Source organism: Physella acuta, unplaced genomic scaffold (genome assembly GCF_028476545.2).
Source record: "Physella acuta isolate Inbredline_101_S28 unplaced genomic scaffold, ASM2847654v3 ptg001064l, whole genome shotgun sequence".
NCBI classification, from domain to species: Eukaryota; Metazoa; Mollusca; class Gastropoda; family Physidae; genus Physella; species Physella acuta.
Genome location: NW_026732581.1, coordinates 394,455 through 403,545, shown reverse-complemented (window position 1 = coordinate 403,545; position 9,091 = coordinate 394,455).

Genomic DNA, 9,091 nt, shown 5'->3' with positions numbered 1-9,091 from the left:
CTTTAATTGTTGTGTTCAAGGTTTAAAACCATACTCTTACTTATCAAGTGGGTTATTTTAAATGTTATCTCCCGCTAACAATTTAGTGTTTATTTGTGTACCATACCATAGCCCAGAGAAATTTTCAGTTACCTAATTTTATATTTGTAGTTGTTTAGTATGTTTACAAGGACATAATTAATGGAAAGCATTTATATACATCTTTATTATATCGTCCAATTGATTTTGTATATCAAGCCTTCCTTTGTGTGGTTATAGGAGGTTTTTTTAAATATATTTACTAATATATATATATATATATATATATAATACAAGCGTTCCCGTTCCCTTTAGATCTGAGAAAGATGCGAATCCGATGATGCAAATTGAGCGTTAAATCAAGTAGTACATTCGCCTACCTGTGCAGAACACAAAATTAATTAACCTCTGTTTCTTCAATATAAGCTGGAAAACTCTGGTTATCAAATCTTACACTCGCGGGGCTTAATGTATACAAAGGTGTTCTAAACAAACGTTTAAATGGAAACATATTCCCATGGTGTTTTTAGCCCCTTCAGTTTTTAATATTTTGGTGCTTTCAGGCCAATGTTGTTGACGTTTTCGTTTGCATATAATGCAAACATTATGTATTCACCTGAAGTTAACGAAATGTTCATAAAAAAATCTTAAACCTGCATTCTGCATCCTGTGTAAGCTGTGTAAGTTTAAAATTTTCAACAAGAAATTTTTGTTTTCGCAAATCTGCTTGACGTCATCTACAAGAACGCTTAAACAACTAGTGATTCTATTCTAGAAAATAACGCTTTAAGTTGTTGCTTGCGTATTCAAGATGATTTTTTTCGTACTTTTAAATATCGGTAATACATTTTAAAATATCTTTGCGAGTTAATTTAAGGTGTTCTAAAATGTATAAGATTCTTCTTAACGACACAACATATTTTATCTTTTTTTGAAATTGTAATTCAGTAAAATTCAAATGCATACCTAAGAAGCAAACATAAAATAATATTACTTACCACGCGGTTGTGTATAGATATGAGTACTGTATTATTACAAATTTAAAGAGGATTATTATTTTATCCTATTTAGTAGAACATTACATAGAATCTTGTTATTAAAAATTTTTCTGTTCATTTTTTTGTGCAATGTGACTCTAGTTAAAATATGAGTAATTACATTGGTCTCTTATTAAGGAAACCTACTGATCTGAAATAGTGTGTCTGTATGGTAAAGCACACGACTAGTACCGCTGGATATCCAGTGTTTCTCTAAGAAATCTTAAAACAGTCACGTTCTCTATAAAAATATGATGGATTTAAAGATGGATTTATAAACCTTACAAATGAGAATATAAAAAAAAAGCTTTACTGAGATTCAAAACAGAAGTATGAAAAAGCTGGAAGATAAGAGCAAGCTACAGTATGAATCACACATAAAATCACTGAGGATATTGATAATGAAAGCGTTAGAGCTGAACGATTCAGACACTCAGATAAACGAGAGTGTAGAAACATCAAACGATACAATGGAAAGTCTAACTTCTAAAGCGAATTATTTAAATAGATGATTTAGTAAATAAATTGCTTAGAACTAAGATATCTATTCTAAACAAAATAGAAGAAGTAAGTTTTAATTACTATCGAATGATATCTTCAAGTTGAATTATTAAAGGGACGTAGCCACAACAGGAAATTAAACTTTTAATTTTCAACGTTGTTTTTTACTACACGCAAAAATAAACGGAGAAAACATTGGGATTAAAGAAAAATTCCTTTAAAAGTTATACTAAACTGTTTTCAAATAAGTGTGATCATCAATAAAAATTAACTTTTTTTGTCTCAATTATACCCATTAAAGGGGATATGACTGCGTCTAGAATGTGAACTTTTAATTTTAATACACAAAAAAATGCAACCACAATAACATAATGTGGATAAAAAGGGGGAAAAAATTAAGTAATTGAAAATTAATTAAAATTATTTCGATATCCCGACTTACCATCCCCCGTAGTGTTATATAAGTGAATTCTAGAAAGTTTAGGGAAGATCACTCCCGCTGTAAAGCTCTAGAAATTTTCTTAAAATATTCTGTGAACAAACTAACGTATGTATTTTTTTAACTTACTTTTGGCCAAGGCTATAATATAAATGATTAGAGTAACGTCTTGCCGATAACGTCTAATAAGTCTATAAAAGTAAAAGAAGTTTTTCGGTAAACCAGAAAAAGTATATGTTTATTAAAAACCTCTACATTGATTCTCGAAAAATATTGAATATCATATAACTTGCGGGGCCGGCGTGGTTGAGTCGGTAAAGCTCATGGTTGCTAAACCGAAAAGTCTCGAGTTCGAACCCTCGGGTAGATGAGGCTCGTTAGCTGGGGACAGCCACTCTTCTAGGAGAGACAACTCCAAAATTAAAACAACTGCTGCCTTGTAGTTTGTTCTTGGTTGGACAAAGGCTATGGAAGCAAATCCAAAAAGAAAAGCAGGCTGAAATCGGAGTCAATGGCCTCAATGGCGCATAACCAGTTGACACTTAACGCTTAATTGTGTTGGAGGCGTGGTCGAGTCGGCAAAAAGCTCATGGTTGATAAATACGAACAAAGTCTCAAGTTCAAACCCACTGGCAGACAAATCTCGATCCCCTTCAACACTAATAATTAAGAACGAAGAAGAAGAAGAAGATATAACTTGTAATGCATAGAAGAAATACGATAAAACTTTGTTAATATGACGTAAAATATATTACATTCAACTTATCAGACACTATATAAGAGTTTTTTCAATCAATAAATCGTACAGTAAATCATTCATTAAAACCTGACCCTAAAAACTTCATACTTAAAAACAAGTTTTCATGTACTAAAGAGCTAGAAAAACGTGTGAATCAATTATCAAAACCAAAGGCTGATTAAGCGTTTTAAAATATGCTTATATTTGCGTGAACCAACTAGAATGTATTACATATTTACAAAAATAAAGTGCATTTCATTGTGTGTATATTCATAATTAGTTGCATGTTTACTCTATCATTGTTATTATTAACTTATGTAGCATATAATAGTAATCGTATAGTTTAAACTCTTACTTGGATATCAAAAGTTGAATGTTTTTTTATGGACGATAAATGGCATCCACTGGCCGTAGACTATCTATATATATAGTTCTCTTCTTGGAGACGCTAGAAAACAAGTTGTAAGCGAGCTCCATACCACCCCCCATCCCCACCCCCACCCCCCCCCCCAATGGTCTGGTGAGCTGTGGTTCACGCTAAATGTTTACATTCGTGGAACTGGGTTTAGTGACGGCTATTAGGGGCAGATAATTTAGTTTGAAACGATTTTAAACTTAGGGGAGGTAACTAAGAGGAGGCTGCTTTCACGGGGGCGGGGGGGGGGGGTGTAGGGAGCCTATATGTCGCGAGTAAATATAACGGGAGCCCATTTGACGGGAGCCTATAAGTCGGGGACCGTTTGACGGGGCTATTTTGACTGGGTCGATTTGTCGGGGGTCGATTTGACGGGGTCATATTAACGGGCCGTTTTGACGAGGCCGATTTGTCCCGGGCCGTTTTAACAGGGCACCAAAATAAATATAAGCAGTATTTAAAATATCCGGGTTGTACCTACCAAATTGCACTTTATCAATCCAAAAATCAAAAGACTTTGTGATAAATTAAGGGAGGTACGCATGGATGACACGGATATATTTAAAAGTTCGACTTGATCTTACCTTACATTAAACTAACAAAAACATTATAACTACTTCAGAATAACAATACCTTAACCTCACAATAGCCTAACCATTATATCCCAATAATCTCATCATTATCTTACAATAGCTTCAACTGTAGAAGTACCTCACAATTTCCTCACCATAGCTTCATTAGTACCTGCCAGTTATCTCACAACCTGCCTATTAATTAAACTTAACATTATTACCTGCCTATTAATTCAACTTAACAACATTATTACCTGCCTATTATTTTAACATAACAACATTATTACCTGCCTATTACTTCAATTTAACAACATTGTTACATGCCTATTACTTCAACTTTACAACATTATTACCTGCCTATTACTTCAATTTAACAACATTATTACCTGTCTATTACTTCAACTTAACATTATTACCTGCCTATTACCTCACTATAACAACATTATTACCTTTCTATTACCTCACAATAAAAACATTATTACCTGCCAATTACCTCACCACTATCACATTAGTGTTTTCCTTTTCACCACACCATTCCCACCTTATCACCGCTATTACGAGACCATTATTATCTTCTTAATAAATCAATATAACACCATAAGCTAAAGTAAAGTTGCCTTTCAAACCTGACGATCTACGGGGCAAGTGAAGTAGAGTTCTCTTGTTTCTGTGACCTCGGCATATAAAGGGCTAATGTGGTCATCTATCTGCCTAGCCGCCTTTACTCACGTCAATTAGGTACTCATCAGAGTTGGTTGGGCTGAGTTGGGTGGACTCAAGGACGGTCTACTGAGCAGTTCAGCTCCCTAACGCTATACCACTCCGTCCCATATAACACCATATTATCTCACTATTATCTCACCGTACCTCAATATAATCTCGTAGATATTTCCATTAAACCAACCTTCTATTCTTAGCTTTCAACGAACGACTCAGCGTTAGCCTTCCAAAGCCACCCTACTGCTTGCTAATAATGTGTTAATCTCTTACTCTAATGCTGGGATACAATTGCATGTCAGCTTTCGTTCTAATAGTTAATCAGTTCTTACAGGTTGGGAAATATTGTTATTCATGTGAATCCGCATCATGTTCTCCTGGCTCTAACTAAACAACGGATGTTTTTTAATGAAAATAATTTTAAGTCAATCCTTTATGAAAATGATAAATACACAGGAAAAGACAATGCTATTCAATGGAACCATACAAATACCTTTAGGTTTATGTGGCTTTGTAATACGGATAATCTTACCAGCATGCACATCTGTGTTCTGTTTAGTACAAAGGGGTGTAAACTCGAGCCATTGATATTTCTACTTGTGCTTTAATAGATTATTGAAGATAAGCCGTTATCGGCTATGCTATGCATTAGCCATTTATAGCCATATGAAAATGTTGATTCTAACAAACATATATGTTTGTTGACACAATGTTTTAAGAAAAATTAAAGTGAACGCTTAATCTACGCTCTAAACTGCAACAGCACCGGATTCTAAAAATTAACCTTCACATTAACTGCCATTCCATTCTTATCATGTTTTGCTAAACAAATATACTATCCGAGTAAAACCACTAAACAGAAACTGCTTATTACACTTTCCCTGTTATAGTGAACCATAACCCCATACATAACAAATAAAATGACATCCCCATGCCCTTGTAAACCTTATTAACACCGACTAAGATATACGAACTTTGGCAGAGTACGAGGTTTGGGATAACAATACCTCGACGAATGTTTGATGTAGATTGGCATATTGGCGTGCAGGTATGGGGTAGGGTTGTATGGGGTAGGCTGTTCAGGTGATTAAAGCACAAGAACTGGTAATGCCGTCCAGGCATGATGCATCAGTATTCTGTGGCTAACCTACAAAAGAAAAAGTCGTTGAGTATGGCGCCTGTTACAGCGACACTGTCTACTTGATGTAAGCACAATGGTATTGCTATTTACGCTATTAGATGGTGTTTCTTTAAGAATGAATGTTGGGGAGGGGAGGGTCGCACACTTGTCATATTTAATGTTAGTTGTGTTAGATTGCTTTTGAGTAAAATATAACCCAAATAATTTTCAGTATGTTCCAATTACAGAAGAATTAAATAAAATTGCTGTGCCAAATCATACAGATCAAAACACATTGTCCAAATGTCACTCACTGGTAGACTATTTATACAATAGTAAACATTTAATTGTAAATTTTACATATCACAAAAGAGACAGTACATGAAAGCAGGCAAGCAGTGTTACCCTGTGTTGCCTTATAGCTTAAGTAAATAATAGATTGTCGTGTTCGAATATCCTTTGTGATCAGTACTTTAGAATCGTCACTGCTGCTTTCAAATTTTTCAATTTATTGTTAGAGAAGAGTCCGGTCATTTTGCTTTGGTTAAAAAATAGATGTATTATTACTCCAAATATCCAGTCTATTGTTCACCTGTTGGTCTATGGGGGACGCCTAATCCGTCCCAGCTGCATCACCCCATCCCCACTAATTTCATGACTAGGTCATCGTAACTTAAAACGAATTTTGTGTATAAAGGACTAGGTCATGTTGACACATGACTCAGATCTTCGTTCACTCACCTCTTAGACTTTGACCCACATACTTAACACTGAACTTTTGAGGCTACAGATTTGTTTTATTGCCTCAAATATATTTTCTTCATTCCAAGTTAAAATTAAACTATCTTAAAATGTAGCAAAAGAAACTGGCATCTCCAAATTTTACAAAATAATAATTCACTGTTTCTTTTCTTTGAGTAATCTGACAAAAATTTAGTTTACTTTGTTTTTACATTATATCTTGTCATTGCAAGATATGATATTCTAAGTTTAGAAGTTTTGGTTTGAACAAAACGTTAAAGCAGCACAACTAGAAAACGACTAACTATATTTGTTCTCTATACAAAAGCAAATGTTAGAACAGGAAACCAGTCATGTGTTATGTATACGTTATGTATACGTACTGCAAATGTTTCTGGCATCAAACTGACAACTGTTCGCCTTTAAAAATGTTGTCATAAAAACAATGCTGTATAGAATAATTCAATACCCTTATAGATTGATGGAGTACAACAATTGTTTTAAATATTTGTTATAAATTTAATTTAGTATTGTTAAAAGCTGTATAACTATTTATTTTGTTTATTTTAAAATCTTGTTCTCGAACAATAGTAATCTCTATTCCATAGGATTAGTGTTGTTACTAATCCTAAAACAAAATATACACTAATAACTATTAGTAATACAAAATTTAGTATCAAATTAAATAAGAGTAATTTATATTTTAAACTCGCCACAAATCATAGAATTAATATAATCTAACAGTAATTTTTATTCCAGATTTGTTCTTGCCCTCGAAATCATTACATTTGTTTAATTAGCTACTAATTATTTTCTTTAAAACTATTTTTCTAAAACAAGCGAAGAATTCCAGATGAGTTAAGGCATCATTCCTACCAACTTAAGTCGATTGTTTTTGGCTGCCCGAGACACGTATTTTGACATTTAAGTATCGATGTAACCACAATTTTGCTTGATTAACTCTTGATTAACTCGTATACAACAGCTGTCACAAATTTAATAAAACCAACTGAAATGTGTTCGATTACGCCAATCATCACTGCTGGCAAGGGAGTAGGCGTGGTCGAACCCTCGGGCAGAAAAGGCTCGCTAGCTGGGGACAGCCACTCTTCTAGGAGTGACAACTCCAAAATCAAACAGCTGCTGCCTTGTAGTTTGTTCTTGGTTGGACAAAAGAAAAACAGGCTGAAATCGGAGTCATTGGCCTAAATGGTGCATAACCAGTTGACACGTAACGCTGAATTGTGATGGAAGCATGGTCGAGGCGGCAAAGCTCATAGTTGATAGATTCGAAAAAAGATTCGAGTTCAAACCCTCTGGAAGATTAGGCTCGATCTATTCCTACACTAAAAATTAAGAACGAAGAAGAAGAAGAACTGCTGGCAATACTAATTTTTCCTTAAACCAAAATCGTTAAAGAAACAGCTGTAAATGTTTAAAACTACAGATAATTTGTTAATACACATATTTCTGTTAAACCAGTTTGTGTATAAGTATACTCTCGAATTGTGTTGAAATAAATGAGTAAATATTGTAAACAAAACGATAAAAGCAATACATTCTCTATTACCTGTATTTATTTTACATTTATTTCAATCATTTGTTAAATATTTAAGCCTCTAAAACAGTATATGTCCTTCAAACTCGCGATCTACTTAGTATGGGCTTTCAATCACATATAAATGTTATTGTTCAAGGCTTTTAAGTGATTCACACTCTGGAACGAAAATGGCGTGATAAGAAACACAGTTTAAATGTCATTATGTAGTTGAGAATGTAAGACAGGTGCGGTGAATATGGATTCGAACTCGAGACTCTGGGGTTAGCTGTCTGACTCTCTACCGCTAGGCTACCTGGTCCCATCCTGCAATTTTCTGCGAGCTTTTATAAAAGTTATTTCGCCCCCCACCCCCTCCGGTTATACCGTTCTCTATTCCTAGCAATCGATGCACGGCTTTGGGTTATCCTTTAAAAGCCAAGCTAATGCCTGCTAATAATGTGTTTCATCTAATCTCTTAGTCTAAGCGTCTAACAGTGTTGCAAAGGCATGCGGGAAATAATTTTAAGTCTGCTTTTGTTCTATTGTTATTACGGCCCGACCACCAGGTCCTTTACTACTGGACCGGGGTTGGTTAACAAGAACAAAAATAATACGGAATAAACACAATTAGAAACAGGAGCACAAAGATGGGATCTGCCATGTGGAAAAATGCTTGTATTAAGATCTGGGATTAATGAAGAACGTGTGCACCTTCGTACGAGAAGCTGGAGTCCTGAAAAAGTCTTTGGATGAAGCGAGTCCCACCCAGAACCAACCTGACCCCACTGCCATGTAGGTACGCGGGAGGGAGGCAGGAACTATAGCCACTAAACCGCTTGGCCAAGTAGGGTCAAAACGTCGCAGCTGTGACAACTTCAGGCAAATGACACCCTCTTCAATGTGTATTAAACGTGCCTGGTCGCCCGGGCGTCCCTATTCGGCGTGCTACAGAAAGGCGCCCATAGCTACGACTCACCCGTTGAAGCACAAACAAAATCCTGACCGTAAAAGGCGACGTCTGTCTTTGGCTAGAGGCCCCCGCATTGCATCCCATCGCGGTTTTTAGATGATCTTTGATTGCGAAGTGGTCATCGGGGCCATTCACCGAGCGTCAAAGTGGTTGTCAAACAAAGGTACAGCTCCCAGGCCAAATAGTACGAGAGACTGGAGCTAAAGGAAAGTTTGAGCTCGTACAGCAGACAAATAGTACGAGAGACTGGAGCGGAAAAAAAGTTTGAGCCAGCAGACAAAT